The sequence below is a fragment of the Stylophora pistillata genome, chromosome 6, assembly GCF_964205215.1.
Source record: "Stylophora pistillata chromosome 6, jaStyPist1.2, whole genome shotgun sequence".
Classification (NCBI taxonomy): Eukaryota; Metazoa; Cnidaria; class Anthozoa; order Scleractinia; family Pocilloporidae; genus Stylophora; species Stylophora pistillata.
The window spans coordinates 18,212,075-18,223,491 of record NC_142524.1 but is presented as its reverse complement, the minus strand read 5'-3'; the positions used below and the strand labels follow the sequence as shown (position 1 = coordinate 18,223,491).

At 38.3% G+C, this 11,417-nt stretch overlaps 1 pseudogene; it reads left to right on the top strand.

Annotated features, from left to right (window-relative positions):
* Positions 1 to 8,630: 8,630 nt before the first annotated feature.
* The window catches only part of LOC148728612 (zinc finger MYM-type protein 1-like), a 7,392-nt pseudogene continuing 4,605 nt past the window's right edge, over positions 8,631 to 11,417 (top strand).

The window sequence follows — 11,417 nt, the reverse complement described above, 5'->3', positions numbered from 1 at the left end:
TATCCGTAGCTGATAGGAAACTTAGGCAGAAACATTTTCTGAGTGCAAGAGTAGTTCTTCATAAATATTCTGAGATTTGGCTAAGAATAAAGGGAAGGTTATTTACACAAAGTTGAGCTGTGGTTTAACGTCAACTGCGTCCTAAACAATCCTCAATTTAGCTGGACCTTTTATCTTTACATTTATTTTGTGAACAGTGTCAAGAGGGCCGAAAGTTCACAGTGCAAGTAAATTTATTCAATCAAATCGACCCTCTTATAGGGAAAGCCTGAGGCCCAGTGATTGCGTATAACCGTGGCTTTGCACAAGGTAATCAAAATAAAATGTAATTTCCTCAAACTACATTGTCACTTAATAATACTAATCTGGGCGGAGCATGGAAAGAAGAGGGGTGGGAGTAGCAGGGAAGGCGGGTGTAAACCTGAAAAAATGCCCATTTTCAACCATTTTATCATGGCTAGGATTTAATTGAAAACTTAGGCAAACTATATATCCCTGGAAAGCTTATGACTTGAAGATCATGAAAAAAAATATTTCACACTCCACATGTCAATTGTAATAGGATACCACTCGTTTTATTGTGCCACCTGCTGGGTTCTACCAAGGGTTACTTAAGAAAAGATAACTCCTTCTGGAATTAATAAAAAAAAATTTTTTTAGTGTCAATTCAAAGAATACATGTTGCTTATTGTTATAAGTAGATGGATTTCTGATATGTTGAAAACATTTCAAATGGTGATCGATTAAATTTGACATAGGAAATCGAAGTAGTGTTTCACTTCATAACTTTGAGTACATAAATCATGTGGAAAATTGCTCTGCTTATAACACAAAACTTATCAAGAGGAACAAATGCTGAAAATTTCAGATCATTCGGATAAATTGTTTTCAAGATATCTTTTCTTGAAGACAAAATTATTACGTAATGAGAAAATAGCCTTTAAACTTACAAATAGCAATCACGCTTAGTTTTTTAAATTATGCAACCATTCTAGTGGCCCAAGTGTCCATATTTTGTCTGCAGGAGTGTCTAAAAGTAATTTAAATGCCTCCTGGTTCATGTTACTCCTTCTGCTTCTTGAAGGGCTTCCAACTGACGAGTCCTCAGAAGTTGCTCCCCTTGATGCTCTCTCTTTTCCTTCTACGTAGCCTGTAAATCAGACTTCATCAATCGTTTGCTGTCTTTTGCATGTCTTCCATGCTATAGCATGCTATAGCATGGAAGACAACTCGGTCGTTAATGTCATATTATTACACGACTCGGGCAGTCAGAGGGCCAATAACTAAAATCAACCAATCAAAATGCTCTATTGCCGGTCAATATTCTCTCAGTATTGGACCGGGCACTGTCCCGAATGGTCCCGAACACCTCGAACAAAGACACTAACACCTCGAACAAAGATTCTGACACCTCAAACAAAGACACTTTCGAAACACTACAGACTCGAAAGTCTAAATGGACTCCCCCAGAGCGCCAATTCGCATTATTAGACTTTTTTATCAAAAAATGCCGCCACGATATCAAAAAACTCAATTTCAAACGTATTACCAAATTTTCTAATCTCTCTTCTGAAGAGTGGTCGGCTCTAAAAAGTCAGTCTTAGAAAACGCAAAGACATAGTTATCAGAACGGCCGATAAGGGCGGCTCAGTCGTTGTTTGGCGCACCGACCTCTACCAAAAAGAAGCTTAGCGGCAACTTTCTGACACATCTTTTTATCAAAAGGTCGACAAAGACCTCACTGCCAGCAATCAAAACTCCGTCAAGAATACGATCAACCAACTCATAACTAAACAAGAATTGCCGGCCACAGCAAAAAATCTCATCATAACCACTCCTAGAACTTCTCGTATTTACCTTTTACCTAAAATTCACAAACCTAATAACCCGGGTCGGCCCATTGTCTCGGCTTGCAGTTGCCCTACCGAACTTATCTCCAGCTATCTATACAAAATTATGGCTCCCATCGTCAAAACTTTACCATCATATATTAAAGACAGCCAATACGCTCTTCAAATTTTTGGAGACTTTAATTTCCTTGGCCAAAACAAACTTCTTTTCACCATGGATATTACGTCTCTTTACACTGTCATTCCTAATGGCGAAGGCCTTCTGGCCCTTAAACATTTTTTTGATCAACGTACTGATAAGGAACCTAAATCTACTACGCTTAGCCGAACTAGTGCTCACACTCAATTGCTTTTCATTCGGAAACAACTTCTTCAAACAAACCAGTGGTGTAGCCATGGGCACCAAAATGGGACCTAGCTATGCCAATCTTTTTGTAGGTTTTGTCGAACATCAATTTTTCAGCCAATACAACGGGTCCAAACCTGAACTCTACGGTCGCTACATCGACGACTGTATCGGCGCCACCTCCTCTACCAGAGAGGAGCTCACTCAATTCATAACCGCAGTCAATTCTTTTCACCCGGCTCTGAAATATACCTGGGAAATTTCTGACAATTCTTTATCCTTTTTTAGACATCGAAGTTTCAATTGAAGGTAACGGTTTATGCACTAGTGTGTATTACAAACCTACAGACTCGCATAATTACTTGTTATATGTGTCTTCGCATCCATCTCACGTTAAGAATTCCATTCCTTTTTCTCAGTTTCTAAGACTTCGTCGTTTATGTAGTGATGACTCTGATTTCCACCACAAATCAGAGTCAATGTGCCAGTTTTTCGATAAACGTGGTTACCCTGTTTCTGTCGTTCAAGCGGGTTACCACCGCGCCCAACTTATTGATCGACATTCAGAACTACAAACGTCGCATAAGGAAGATTCCGACCGCATTCCATTCACTCTCACGTTTCACCCTCACAACCACTCAGTTAAATCCATCATTATTATAAACTTTAAATTACTTCAAAACGATCCAGAGACAAGCACTACCTTTTCGCAGCCTCCGCTCAATTCATTCAAACGCGACAAAAACATAGGCAATTTTTTGGTCAGAAGTTCTTTTCAGACTAATGACTAACCAGGCACTTTTAAATGCGCTCGTGCACGATGCAAAACGTGTCCTTTCATTCACAACACTGATAAAATATCGGGACCTAAACGATCCATTAAGATCACCAATCACTTCACGTGCACCTCCGCCAAGGTAATCTATTGCATAACTTGCACTTATTGCAAAAAGATATACATAGGCGAAACAGGCAGAAGACTAGGTGACCGATTCCGAGAACACCTTCGAGACGTGGAAAGGAATGACAAGGACACATCGAAACCAGTCGCTAGACATTTTAATCATTCTAAGCAACATATGGCAATCTGCGGTCTTTCCTTACACTTAGGTAGCAAGGAAGCCGTGAAAATCTTGAACAAAAGCTATTCTTTCAAACCGGCAGTCTAAATCCCACAGGGATCAACGAACGCTTTTCATTCCACTAATTTATTCTTGTTTTTCTCGTTACCATGTTCCCACCAATAACGTAGCTCCATTTTCTGCCTTTACAAGCACACACAACCCACAATCCTCTATTCGCTCCGACGAAGGGCTAACGCTCGAAACGTCAGCTTTTGTAATCGTTACGGGGGCCAATTTATCATTTCAACTTTGTTGATACATCCAAATTATTTCGTTACTCCCACCGACGCAGCCCCAAACAGTTTCTTTCGAAACTATCAGCCTCCTTTCAACTTCAGTCGTATAATAAATCTCTTATTAACCAAGCTTGCTCGGGACCGTACTGGAAGAATATCGGCCCGACCGAGGGCCGATATTCTTCCAGTACGGTCCCGAGCAAGCTTGGTTAATAAGAGATTTATTATACGACTGAAGTTGAAAGGAGGCTGATAGTTTCGAAAGAAACTGTTTGGGGCTGCGTCGGTGGGAGTAACGAAATAATTTGGATGTATCAACAAAGTTGAAATAATAAATTGGCCACCGTAACGATTACAAAAGCTGATATTCTCCCAGTACGGCCCTCGCGCTTGGTTGATAAGATATATTATTTCCCTCACTGGGTCACACAGTAGTGTGACTGGATTCCTCAGAGGAATTGCACTGAAGGGAAAACTGTGACATCAGCCCTGCTCTAACACTTTTATCCTCCTCAAGAGTTAAGTTGCCTAGAAAGACAAATCAAGTAAAAATTTCAAGATAAATCAGGCAATTTTATCATAAATAGAGTGAAGACCTCAAGTCAGAAATATATGTGATTTTTCACGGCATAATTTTTTGTTTACAGTGTATATGCTCAAAACCTAAACATCTTTCTTGTACCTGATCCAAGATTTAATAGATAAATCAGTGAAATTCAGCAGGGAAAAACTGGAACCAAGGGTCGATATGGTATGGGAAATAAGTCATAATCGAAGTCAGAGAACGACATAGACTTCAAAAAATTTCTCACCTATCTCACACACGTGCGCCTTTGAGACCGCCGTGGATAAATTTTTCGTCTGTTAATCTATAACCCTCGCTTTCCTTGGTATCAGAGCTCTCTGAAAGAAGCTCATCGGCATATTTCATTTTCTCTCTGGAGGAACCAACAGTTTCTTTAGAGTCCGAGTTGCAAAATTTTTCCAATTATTGGAAAGCTGATTGTTAACTCGTGAATTGCGCGCATGCGAGCGAGCTGTAGGTATGGTGTGATGAATGGCGCTCGCTCGCTCGCTCGGTTGGTCGATTCCTGTAAACTTTTTTCTATTTTAGGCTTTTGAATGCATTTGATACTTTTTGGTGAGTGATAAACAAACGAAATGGCGACCTTTGTTGTTAAGAATAGTGTTGGGGTGAAAAAGAAGCCAATGATAATCTTGAAAGAGTAAAAAGGTATACGTTTTTCATTTGTGAATTAATTAAAGTTTGCCCAATCTCCGAATACACTTTTATCTCTTGCAGCGTATATTTCATTTATGGCGTCAATACTACTATTTTTAAATGTATATATCCAGGAAAATGATCATTGTGTCCGAAAAGGACAAAAAGAAAACAAAGAAAGGAAGTTACGCAAAACGCAAAATTTACTTGAGTACGGCGGATTGGAATCACCTACGTCGCTACCCTGGAATTGTCATCTGCCGCTTGCTTTTTACCGTGAGGCCACCAAAGCTCCCAGAGAAGGAGATTTGAAACTTTATCTAATTATAAATTTTACATTTAAAACGCTGATCTTTTGGTAATTTCAACCGCGGGTTCAAACGACTCGAGTCGCTGCTCGCCGATAGTCCGATCTTATTGAAATGTCGCCCACCACCAACTGCTCGTAAAGTGACTTGTTTTAGGCTTGTTTGGAGCTGTATCGACGTTGCAAAGTGGTTCACAAGTGGGAACTGCATTGAAAGAAGCTCAAGCATAAGTTCAATCAATCGATATGCTGTTTCTTCAATGGTGTAACTCGCACTGTGTATGCGTATGTTATTAGTGCACTGTTAAGTTTGTATGTTTCCAGATACCTTGAATTAAGGATTTTTTTTCTAAAAATGCGTCCTGGAGTGAGGAACAGGATGAGGATTGATATCACTCAAAATGAGTGTAATTATCAGTTCTCAAAACAAGGAATATGCACTGACAGTGAGTGACAAATACTGCCCAAAACTGATAGCAGAGTCCTTACTTTAAGGTGACTGAAGTTTCTCATAGTAAGACCAATTTTTTTCAAAATGAGTAAGTAAAGATCTCAAAAGAGAGCACTTACTCCTCAAAGATTGTTAAATAATACATCATCGTCCTTGAGACAAGCATCTTAACTCCAGGAAGTGGTTCTTTCTATCAATATTTTGTGCATGTAACACAGGTTAGCCAGGCCATACTATAAACTCAACAACAACTTTTAATCTGACATAATAAACCCAAATTGTGCTTTCTTTAAAATGTTTTACATTATTTTGAACTTAAGATACCTGCACAGCAGCAAGTTTTATTTTGAAGCAAGACTTAAGTTAGACCTCACTTCATTTGATCAGATGTACAGCAAAGTGACATGGCTGTATACCTAACACCAATTCTTCAAGAAATGGCACAGCTACATGTTAACTTAATATGCTGAAATTTTAACTATTCAATAAAAGTCTTCATGCAGATTTACCAATACTAAAATAAACAGTATATAGCGGCTTCATGACAAACACAAATTCTTCAAGGAATAGGTATAGTAGCCTTTCCTTTGAATCATACTGAAGATTACTCTTTCTCTTTGTGGAAAATCATGTTACAGATTTGCCTGTACCTAAATGTTCGTCATAGAGGCTTTACACCAAGAACATGTTCTTCAAGAAATTGATAAAGCAACTTTTCTTTTGAATCATATTGAAGATTAAAACAATAATAAGTTGACAGTGACAACAACAATCCCTTTACAAGGATACACCTTGCTGGTGTATGACTATAATTCTGTCAACTAGTGGTTTATATTTAGTTTGAGATTCTTTAATTTTTCGTATAATAATCACATGATTGTAAGTAAAAATTACAAATGGTAGGAGTTTACATTCCATGCTTATTCTTCTGGAAGTTATGAATTTATAATCTATTTTGACAACCATTTTGATTGTCATTTGAAATTAAAAATTTTTGTCAATTACATGCAACAAGGATATTCCCAGTGCTTTATATTTAGGGTGAACTAGGAACACTCAAAACTGTGGTCTTGTTTCATGAATCACAGATATTGAGTGTGTTTAAAGAAAAACTAATGTAAAGTTTTTCAAATTATATTTATAGTTATATTTCCTTGGGAATTTGACAAGCACATTTCCACAGATATTTCTGAAATTTTGGCAAGCATTTATCATAAATCTAGTTGGAAGAACCTTTCTACATAGAATGAATACTTGTAAAAAGCAAGGATTTGAGATATTTATTCAATAGTGGAAATACCTTTAAAATGAGAATTCAAAGTCATAATTCTTAAAACAAGGAATGTAAATCTTATAATTAATGGTGGTATTCTTAAACTGAGGAACTTTCATTAGAGAGTATAAAATTCTTAAAAGCAGAAATCTTGATCCTTACATTTCAAGGAATTGACTCTCAAAATAAGGAAAAATTCCTTGTTTTGAGTATCCACTGACTTACAATAAGAATTCCAAAAACATAAACTTTAGAGTGGTGTGAGCATCCTTGTACTTGTTTTCATCCTCGTGCTAATAATTATCTCAGAAGTGTGAGACAGGCTTCAAGCGTTACTCAGTTGTAACACAAGCATAGGCATAAACATAACAAGCTAATGCTCAGGTGCATGGGCACAGCTGCAACTTAAACGTGAGCACAAGCGCTCAGTTGATGTTATGTTAAATAGGGACATGGTTGGTATAAGAAGTATAGTGCTTGCTGATTGCCTGAAAGTCTTCCGCTTATGTTAATCCTTACGCTTATGCCAACCAAGTCTTAACTAGACAGTAGAAGTAAAAAAGAAGGCAACGTTTTGATAATCATATGCATATATGCTTATCCTTATGTCCGTGCGTTCCATCCAGCGCGTAAGCTTTTACATGCCTATCCCTATGCTTGCATCGCAAGTAAATACTGAGCTAAATATTGGAACAATAGTTTTTGGATAAACAAAACAGCACCCTTTTGAACTTTCATTCCACAAACCTTTACAGTAAAATCTAGAACAGTGATGGTCCTGCACTAAATCCTAATCAGGCCATACTTTCTGTCTTTGAGGCCTAATTTAGTTTCACATCATATTCCTCATAATACTCATTTACCAGTCTAACGATTCATACCCTAGTATGGAAATCAAACACCCATTTCAATTGACCACACAAATTACATTGGCTTATCCAATTCACGAGTTAGCTCACAGAGCCAGGGAAGTGCTCGGAGTTGAGTGGGCGATTTCGTTCTTCAAACTCATCTTCCTGTTTTCGTCTTCCAGAAAAATTTCTTTCTTTCTTCCAGTAGACAGATCTGCTTCTCTCTCCAGCCATTTTCGATAACTTTTCCTTTGATTTACTACTCTATGTACGTTGAACGTCACATTCGACTGAGACCCGGACTAAAACTGCCTCTAATTCGTTTTGTCCCAGACAAACCATTCAAATAAGAAAAAGTAAAGTGTCTCTCGTTAGCTCCTGCCCGATTGGCTTGGTTGCTAGAACGCCAAGGTTAGTAGGGTTAACTGATAAATTTTGAAAATGCTATTCTCGTTACCATGGTAACCAAGCCATTAGCCAGAGCGGGAATTTTAAAATGGCTTAAAAAGGTAAAAATAATGAGAATAAATGGAAAATTATTTTTCCATAGTAAAATCAAATACCCGAAGCTACAAATTCTAAGGAAAACAAAAAAACTGAGTTTTGGAGCAAATTTCAGGTTACAGCAGGAGACCGATTCCAAGAATAGTTTTGGAGGCTCCTAGACTGCGCACAATATTTTAATTTTGGTTCACATTTTAGCGACTGAGCGTATAAACGAACTGCTGCATACGGCTAGTGAGTTTTTTCAACTCCCCTACCTAAAAACAACTGTTATACGAATTGCAGTCGCTTTAGGTCTAGACATTTCACAGATCCTTATCAGACTTATGCATCAGATTTTTACTAATTTTGGACAACGTTGGGGGACCTGTCTAGTGCTTATCGATTTTCTCTCCTCAGCCTTCGAATCAAGTAAAGATGATAGAAAGTCAGCCCTCCTGAGTAAAGTTTTAGCTACGGACTTACTATGGCATATGAGGTGGTTGACTGTGATCACGAGTATATCGAACAGACCAAACGTCAGTTTGGCACACGTTTGAAAGAGCATCAAGAAGCGGTCTTCTTTTGCAAAAAAGAAAATTTAGCTTTGCCGGAGCACACATGCTTGACTACAGTTGGGTGGGATAATTCATCACTAATCAACGTTGCCGCCAGCGCCTTTGTTTGGAAGCTTGGCATATCAACTCCACCCTAAGGTTACTTCCCACCTTCAGAGGCCGAAATTTTCATTTTTTCTTTTATTGGACTAGATTGAAATTGGACATTTTACCTAACGTTTACAAAAAGAAAAAATTTTAAATCTCAAAAAGCGTCCGACTTGTTTAGGAAAATGTAGTTTCAAATGAAAGTTAATAAATCAGGCGGGTGTCATAATCTCGTAAATGAATATTCTAGGTGAATATTCGCGGCAATTTCATGTTATTTGCATGTTTTGTTTACATCGTGCACTTGACAAAATTCACACGTGAAAGTTCTCTGCTAGTGGAAAGTCTTTTCTCGTGGATAAAAAACAGAAGTCAAACTTAGAGAGGAGTCCCTTGACAAAGAAAAAGAAAAAAACAGGTCCAAAGAGGAGAGAAATGACACCATTTTGTCAGGAAAAAAAACAACCAGTCCTGGCACTCCTCTCCATGCTGGCATCCAAATTACGAAGAAAGAAGTCGCCATCAAATTTTTATTTGCTGTACGTAATGTTACAAAGGGAGTTTCCTTTCAATAAGCAAGTACCGGTCTGGATACAGGACTTAGCCAATCGCCTCGAATCGTATGAAATTATGTATAATTTCCGAAGGAAATCATACCCGAAGGAACTCATTTCAGCGATAAGGGTATTACTTAAGCTGTTTGTCGATTAGCTGTTTTGCTTTTCAGCAGTTTCTCCAGCTTTACCTTTTTTGGCCCGGGTTTTTTCTTTGCCAATTTTGCCCATTACTCAACGTTCAGCAGAGCGAGATTGAAAAACGTGATTGCTATGTGATACTTTTCCCGGGAAAATCTTGATGTCATTGACGACAGGAGGTCTCGCCTTCCCATTGGTTCGCGGTTTCAGGAGGCGAGATAATCTCTTGGTGTGGCGCTACTTGTTTACAAACCCTTAGGAGCTAAAATCTCGCATTTGATTTTGAGAGGAATACATCCAGTTTGAGTGAATTTATAGGGTATGAAGATTTGACCGATTTTCGTTAAATTTTTCCAAAACATTCCAGGGATAATGACAAACGAAAGTATGTCAGGAAATTTTGAATTTTGAAATATTTTTCACGTTGAGTCCATTTACGCAACACATTTCGCATTTTTTACGCTACTCTAACTTTAGATGCGGATGTCTAGACATATGTCAGAGTATAGGCAAAGCCTGACACACTTTTGTTGATTGATGTCTTGTGAATAAGACTGTACAGCCATTTTACTCGTGCAGCGAGATCCGATACCCGATAAATTCAAGAGAAGGACTTTCAGTCGTTTCACGCCTTACCGGCTCCTGATACTCCCTAAATAAAAAAATCGCTTAAATTTTTTTTAGCGTAAACTGCATGTATTAAGCTTTCTTTTGATGTAGAGTTTGTTAGGGTTTTCATCAAACTATCGTGCGTACGAGTTTTTTCCTGAAGGACACCCGCGAAGGTGATGATGGCGCTTATTTACACCTCGTCAGAAGCCAAGGGCATATAAAAGGACCTCTTGTTGCAGCGATTAGATCACCCCTGATGAAGGCACTGGACCGCCACCCAGTTAGCCCAATGGATAGTGCGCTGGACTGTTGTGCGGGAGGTCGGGGGTTCGAGCCCCGGCCGGACCAACACTCAAGGTCTTAAAATAATTGAGAAGAATTTGCTACCTTTCTATAACATCTGGAAATGGTTAGATATTCTAGTCTTCTCGGATAGGGACGAATAAATGGAGGTCTCGTCTCCTGCAGGGTTGGGGTAGGAGACGTTAATTTCCCACGCACGAGATTACTGTGTGATGGATGTCCTCCCCGGGGTGGGATGGTGGGTACAAAGGGGTTATTTGGGACGAAAGTCCTGTTCCTTTCCCCTGCCACTCCCGTGGCGAATGGATTAAACCTAAACTTAAACTTAAACTTAAACTAAGCAGTGTCGAAACGTTAGGTCTATGAATTTTAATTCCCCGGTTACATTCATTCAATCCTTAAACCAGAGTAGCATCAAACCATGTCCTAGTAATTTAATTTAACTGCTGTTAAAAATTCTAACTGGCCGAACCAAGGGTGAGGTAGCTCAAATGGTAACTGCGTACCAAAAAAAAGTCAAATCTAATGAAATCTGTAAAAACCTCAAACATGGTAAATCAGATGTCAAATATGCGTAAAATAAAACGGATCACAACACACAACTTGAAGACAGGAATTTTAAATCGTTAACGCATCGCGACGAAATTTTCGTGTCTATTTTTGGGACTGTTGTCTCGGTTCTTTTGTTGTCCAATTCTAGTGAAATCTTTGGTAAATATGAGCGTTTATGATCTTTCTGGCAAAATTGGTTTGCATTCTATTGTAGTTGGTAGCTGAGTTTATACTCATAATTTAATTTCCTTTCATACGACCAAACTTAACACCAACCTTGCATAGATGAGCATAATTTCTTTTTTTAATCTCTTTTTTTCAACTTATTTTGTAAGCTGCTCTGTTGTAATTACGATCGGTATATTTTTTATTCTTACCTAAGTTTCCAATTTTTATAGGCCTAAGGTTTATTGAACCTGTTTTTTCATTTTCGATATATGAATATTT